Here is a 7,526-nt window from a genome sequence, read left to right as displayed (position 1 = left end):
AATTCCGAGTCTAATCCTAGTCTGATTCGGCTTTGACTTTGACTCAGATTTAAGTGCTGTGACACTGATTCTTGTTCTGTCACTCATTCACATCTACTGAAGCAGCTGCATACTGTGTGTGTGTGTGTGTGTGTGTGTGTGTGTGTGTGTGTGTGTGTGTGTGTGTGTGTGTGTGTGTGTGTTATCAGATGATTCAGTGCCATCACAGTTCCCATGCTGTTCGGTCGCCGAGTTCTCCTTTTCACTGAGATAGCGATCTGAGAAATCTCAGCCCCATGAGATAACAGGTGAGAGTGACAAAACCAGGTTGTTGAATCACGGCTGTCGGCTGCGAAAGCCACAAACACAGAGACTCACAGCTCTCTTATCTCTGTGTGAATCCACACAACCCAAATGTCTCCTTTACGCTGATCTGAGAGCAGTTATAAGAGCTGTGTGGTGATCTGGTGCGTGACAGCAGGAGATCTGAGCAGACTCCTGGTCAGCAGGCAGGAGATCAGCGTGCAGACGGAGTGATAGAAGGCGTTCAGTCACTGGAGCGATGGATGCAGGTGAGTGCACAAGAAAAGGGCGCGGACGGGCGAGAAGACGGAACCGAAACACTGATGTGGCTGAAACACTGATGTGGCTGAAACACTGATGTGGCTGCATTCCGAGAGCTTCATGATGTGAAACCGCAAAGCAGCAGGAAACAATGATGGCATTCATCACACGTCATTTTACTTCTCTTTATATTTCTCTTTATATCCCGTCTTTACCTTCGACTCGCCCTGAAGTCACAACGCAATCCTGATCACATGTCAATGAGAGATTATAGAGTGTGTACCACAAACACACACACACACACACACACACACACACACACACACACACACACACACACACACACACAGTGTATACCACAAACGCACCCACACAGTGTATACCACACACATACACACACACACAGTGTATACCACACACACAGTGTATACCACACACAAGCACACACAGTGTATACCACACACAAACACACACAGTGTATACCACACACACAGTGTATACCACACACAGTGTATACCACACACACAGTGTATACCACACACACAAACACACTCATATACACACACACACAGTGTATACCACACACAAGCACACATAGTGTATACCACACACAAATACACACAGTGTATACCACACACATACACACACACAGACAGTGTATACCACACACACACAAACACACTCATACACACACACTGTGTATACCACACACACAAACACACACACAGTGTATACCACACACAAACACACACAGTGTATAACACACACACACACACACACACACACACACACAGACAGTGTATACCACACACACACAAACACACTCATACACACACACACACACACTGTGTATACCACACACAAACACACACACAATGTATACCACACACACACAGTGTATATCACACACACAAACACACACACACACACACACACACACACACACACACACACACACACACACACACACACACACACACACACACTGTAAGCAGAGTCCAAATACATACAAAGAATCACAACAGGTTATGAATCTGAGTCACAATCAGAGTTGGTGTCAAAGTAAGATTCAGTCACAATCAGAGAAAATCTAAATTTTATACAATTACTGTTTGTTCAGTGGCAGTTTATAGTTATAGATAAGTTATAAACAGTTATAAATCATTTCAGAGTCAGAGTCAGAATCAGAGTCAGAATCAAAATCACAGTTTGTTCAGAATCACATTCAGTCACAATCAGAATGGTCAGAATCAGACATAAAAAGGGTCACAGCAGAGTCAGATTCAGGGACAGAATCATCATTAGAGCAGAATTCTGACTCACCTCAGTGACTCACCTCAGTGACTCGCCTCAGTGTCGTGTGTTAAACATCAAACAGTCTGTACTAAACGTCACACAGCCACCTGAGCTTTATCCAGATTAAACATCAAGGCTGATGGCTTTACACGTCTGTTCCTTAGTCTCAGTCATCAAACGGCTGAACTTTAAACGGGATTTAACAACATCCAGCCCAGTGCAAAAGTTTGTGCACCCTCAGGAGAAAATGAAAAAGCTAACGAAAACTTATTTCTTTATCTCGAAGGATTTCTTTACAAATTAAAGCAGTTAAAAAGCATCATAGCATCTTATTTTATGAACGTTATATAACCATTCATTCATTCATTCATTCATTAATTTCCTACCGCTTATCCGAACTTCTCGGGTCACGGGGAGCCTGTGCCTATCTCAGGCGTCATCGGGCATCGAGGCAGGATACACCCTGGACGGAGTGCCAACCCATCACAGGGCACACACACACTCTCATTCACTCACACACTCACACACTACGGACAATTTTCCAGAGATGCCAATCAACCTACCATGCATGTCTTTGGACCGGGGGAGGAAACCGGAGTACCCGGAGGAAACCCCCGAGGCACGGGGAGAACATGCAAACTCCACACACACGAGGCGGAGGTGGGAATCGAACCCCGACCCTGGAGGTGTGAGGTGAACGTGCTAACCACTAAGACACCATGGACCCCATAACCATTCATATTACTATCGATTCTTTTCAATTTTAACATTTTGAATCAACATCTTAAAGAAGATGATTTATCTTAGACTGTAAAATAGATTGTAAAAAACTTTATAAAATTAAAAATAAAATACTTTATAAACAAGTAAAATTATTAAATACATTTACATTTAAAAGAGGATCCTGAACGTAGATTTAAGAAATAGTAAAAAGCAAACAAAAAAAACAAAAAACAAATATAAAATAAAAAAGTAAAAGGCAGGTAAAATTGTGAATATATTTTTGAAATAAAATCTAAGTTCTTTAATTTTTATTTTAACTTAGAGATATTTCTTTCTTTCTTTCGCTCTTTTTCTTTTCGCTCTTTCGCTCTTTTGCTCTCATCCTAATGAACTCAAAGACTGACGTATTGACACAATGCTACAGGTGTGTCACTGCAGGTGTATTACTTTGTGTAAGGACAAACCCCCAGAATCCTGTGTGTGTGTGTGTATGTGTGTGTGTGTGTGTGTGTGTGTGTGTGTGTGTGTGTGTGTGTGTGTGTGTGTTGGATGCCCACAGGGCCCTCGTGTGTATTATGCTGAGATTTCCCCTGACAGGTTGACAATCATGTGATGGAGATGATTTCTGCACCCTGCCCATGACAACACAAAAACGAGAGGAAGTGTGGGGGAAAAGCGAAGGGCGTCTATTCAGTCGAGAAGGAGAACACAGTTCAGGAAGAGTGTATCCGGAGTAACGCGCTAACACGCTAACACGCTAACACAAACTCGGCTTCCTCTACTGCCACCTCAGCAACAGCAACAGAAAGCAGATCACGGATTAGCTGTCGGTTCATTCTCTAGCTTAATTCTGGCACTTCGGCTTAAAGTTTCCTGAAATTAAGCACCGAACCCGTGTCTGTCGTCTGCGAAGGAGAAAAAGCAGTGAATTTTCCTGCAGCTTTCTCATTTCATGTGGTTTCTAATGTGCAATTCAGAGTCAGTAATTTAGCTAAGCCTCTCGAATCTGTAGACATTTGCTGTCTTAGTGTAAGCACAGGAACACACAGGCAGCAAAAATCCCTGAATAAGAGTTATTTAAAGCACACACACACACACACACACACACACACACACACACACACACACACACACACACACACACACTGTTAACACCTGCTAGTTAATGAGTGTTAACATTTTCCTCTACACTACGGAGATCGATCAATAATGACAATAATGTTTTTAGTAAGGAACGTCACATGTGGTTACAGTCACATTTAATGGTGTCTCGGGATCGAGTGACTTCCTGTCGTGTCCTCTGTTATAAACATTCGTCCAAAAAACCTGCCTTCTCTGATAAAAAAAAATTAAATGAATAAATTAAATAAAAGATTCAGGAATAAATAAATAAATAAATAAAAACACAAAAAAGCTCATCAGAGTTCGTCCTCCATTAGCAGATGCCGAGCTCATAATTACGTGTTTGTCTCGGGTTTGAAAACGAGGCGCCTGAACGGATTTCTGAACACAATGCACATATAAACAAACCCATTCAGCATCTTAAATCTGTTTGGAAAAGATTAAAACTTTTCTGTATACAATAAAGACTCTTCTTTTGTTTCTTTGGGGGTTTTTTTATAAGCAGAATGTTAGCACAAGTTACTGAAACATTAGAGTTAATCAGAGTACAGGGTGCTTTTACTTATGCACATCTGAAGGAGTATACACAAAGTCACAAATAACAAGACATTTAATGTTATTCTGCCTTTAGCAATAACTGAAAACTTTATATAGGAAAAAATTAAGGAAAGATTTTGTTAATTACTATCATTATTATATAAGTTTCACATGCAGGAAAAACAAATGTGGTTGATTTTAGTTTAACATTCATTCATTCGTTCATCTTCTACCGCTTATCCGAACTACCTCGGGTCACGGGGAGCCTGTGCCTATCTCAGGCGTCATCGGGCATCGAGGCAGGATACACCCTGGACGGAGTGCCAACCCATCACAGGGCACACACACACTCTCATTCACACACACACACACACTACGGACAATTTTCCAGAGATGCCAATCAACCTACCATGCATGTCTTTGGACCGGGGGAGGAAACCGGAGTACCCGGAGGAAACCCCCGAGGCACGGGGAGAACATGCAAACTCCACACACACAAGGTGGAGGTGGGAATCGAACCCCCAACCCTGGAGGTGTGAGGCGAACGTACTAACCACTAAGCCACCGTGACCCCCACAAAAAGAAATTCTATAAGAATTTTATTTCCTGATGAGAAATTACTCTTTCACCAAGGAACCAAGGACTGTAGGAAAACATTAGCTAGGGCTAACTTTCAATCAGCTTTATTATGTTAGTTAGCATGCTAATAACTTCTCCTTCATCCGTCCCAATCAACGGCTAGCTTCCTGCTCTCACTCTCACAACAGCTAAAGTTTAAATCTGTGACAAATCTATAGCTGTGTCACGCTAAAAACTGGCTGTAGGACAAATCTGTTGTTACAAATCTGTGATTCTAAAGAAGAGTGGCGCTCAGAATGGAGAGGCAGGTATTTACTTTGGCTCGGTGCTTATCTCGGCGCAGCTCGTCGTGTTTTGTTGGATGTGTGGGTGGCCGCGAGCACCGCGGCGCTTTGAAGCGAGCGCACTCAGCTCCACGTGCTGCTTTGAGGTTTGATGTGCAGTCACTGATTATCACTGTTGCTGCGTGTCATCGTAAAACCGGCAGCGTAACCACTGTATTATACACTCGGTGTTTGTTCCCTGCTGCTGTTATGATATCGCAGGTGGTGTTTAAGCTGCATCTGGTTTTACCTGCAGCGCTCAATCTGTCTTATAGTCTTATAGTCACAGATTTATCAACATCGATAAACAGCAGTTTAACATCGTTTCACTCGCAGCGCGACCGATTTCCTTCAACACTCTTACTTGTCCTGGCTAATCCTGGCTAGCGATTTTGTGCTCTGTTCTCAGTAAAGTGAGATAAATAAAGATGTGTGAAATGTTTGTGATGAGGAGCTTGAAATATTTTCCATTCAACACATCAGAAATCTCCTCATATTTACTCACTAACAAAGATTTCACAGCTTCTTTGTCCTCAGTGTTTGTTTTTATTGCTTCCCTCCTGAGCTGCAACCTTATTGGTGGGGAAATAAAAATAATTTTTTATATTGCTGTTTTATTATTGGGGGCACGGCGGCTTAGTGGTTAGCACGTTTGCCTCACCTCACACCTCCAGGGTCGGGGGTTCGATTCCCACCTCCACCTTGTGTGTGTGGAGTTTGCATGTTCTCCCCGTGCCTCGGGGGTTTCCTCCGGGTACTCCGGTTTCCTCCCCCGGTCCAAAGACATGCATGGTAGGTTGATTGGCATCTCTGGAAAATTGTCCGTAGTGTGTGTGTGTCTGTGTGTGTGTATGTGTGTGTGTGTGTGTGTGTGAGTGAATGAGAGTGTGTGTGTGCCCTGTGATGGGTTGGCACTCCGTCCAGGGTGTATCCTGCCTCGATGCCCGATGACCCCTGAGATAGGCACAGGCTCCCCGTGACCCGAGAAGTTCGGATAAGCGGTAGGAAATGAGTGAATGAGTGAATGTTTTATTTATTTATTTTTATTTCTTCACCTCTTCCAGTTCAGAGAGATTCTTGTAAATGCTACAATAAAATGTCAAAGTTTAACAAGAAAAATGCTGCATGACAGAAATAAACAAACATTATTGTGTAAAACAACTGACACAATAAAGACTAGTGGTCGAATATGCTAACTAGCTACTTCAAAAATATTGATTCTGTACTCACTATGAGTTTATCACTGATTATTAGAGACTACTGACAGTAATTCCTGGTAGCTAATCGAGAATGCTAGCTAACTAGCATTAGCGTTAGCGTTAGCTCGCTAGTTCCTAGTTGTTAATGTAGCCTAGATTAGCTCACTTTAGCTGTGAACTGAAAAGACAGGAATTAGCCTGTTCGTAGCTAGCTAGCTAGCTTGTGTTAGCTGGTCTTACTATATTATTATAAATCATGAGATTAAACTTTGTTACATTTCGAATTTATAAGTATTTTCAGCAGTAATTTAGGAAGGTTTATGGTGTATCTTGTTGCTTTTCCTTGTTTTATTTAGCAATTAAAAAGAGATTATAAATAATTGTTGTTATTGTTGTTGTTTTTTCCTGACAAAAACACACATAACACTTAATTATAAATGACATGTCTATTACACAGGTGGTGTGTCACACATTCACAATCGAATATTGTGAGCAGTATCATATGTCATGTCTCTGTTTCCAAAGTCCCCACATCGCCATGGAAACAAGGAACGAGCCGTCGGGGAGATTCTGTCTGAAGTCGGCGTCTTGTTGACGTGTTTGTTTGTTGTGCAGGTTTTGTACCTGCTGAAAGAGTGTGTGCTGAGAAAGTGGAGGTGTTGGAGCGATGGCGTGTCAGTTCACATGTCTGCTCACATAACTCCGCTGCAGCTTCTCTCACAGGCCTTCAGGGACTAAAGCAATTTTTCACATAATTGCAGCAAACCTGCCTGACTGGCTCGGGTTCACACACACACACACACACACACACACACACACACACACACACACACACACACACACACACACACACACACACACACACACAGTCTCAGGTTGAAACACTGTCTGAAGAACAGAAATCTAGTTGTTTACAAGTTTATACCTATACTATATTTGCACCATATACTGTATACACCATATTTTGACATCTACACCACATTCACACCATTACTACACCAGATCTAAACCACATTATCACCACCTACACCACGTCTACACCGTATCTATGCCATATTTACATATCTACACCACATCTCCATATCCACTGTGTGGTCAGTGTTTATGCTCCACAACTAGACTGTGAGTTAGAAGAGAAGAAGAGATTCTGGAGTGAGTTAGATGAGGTGATGGGGACAGTTCCAGATGGGAGAGAGTAGTGATT

Source organism: Tachysurus fulvidraco, chromosome 23, assembly GCF_022655615.1.
Source record: "Tachysurus fulvidraco isolate hzauxx_2018 chromosome 23, HZAU_PFXX_2.0, whole genome shotgun sequence".
NCBI classification, from domain to species: Eukaryota; Metazoa; Chordata; class Actinopteri; order Siluriformes; family Bagridae; genus Tachysurus; species Tachysurus fulvidraco.
Note: the sequence above shows the minus strand (reverse complement) of the source record.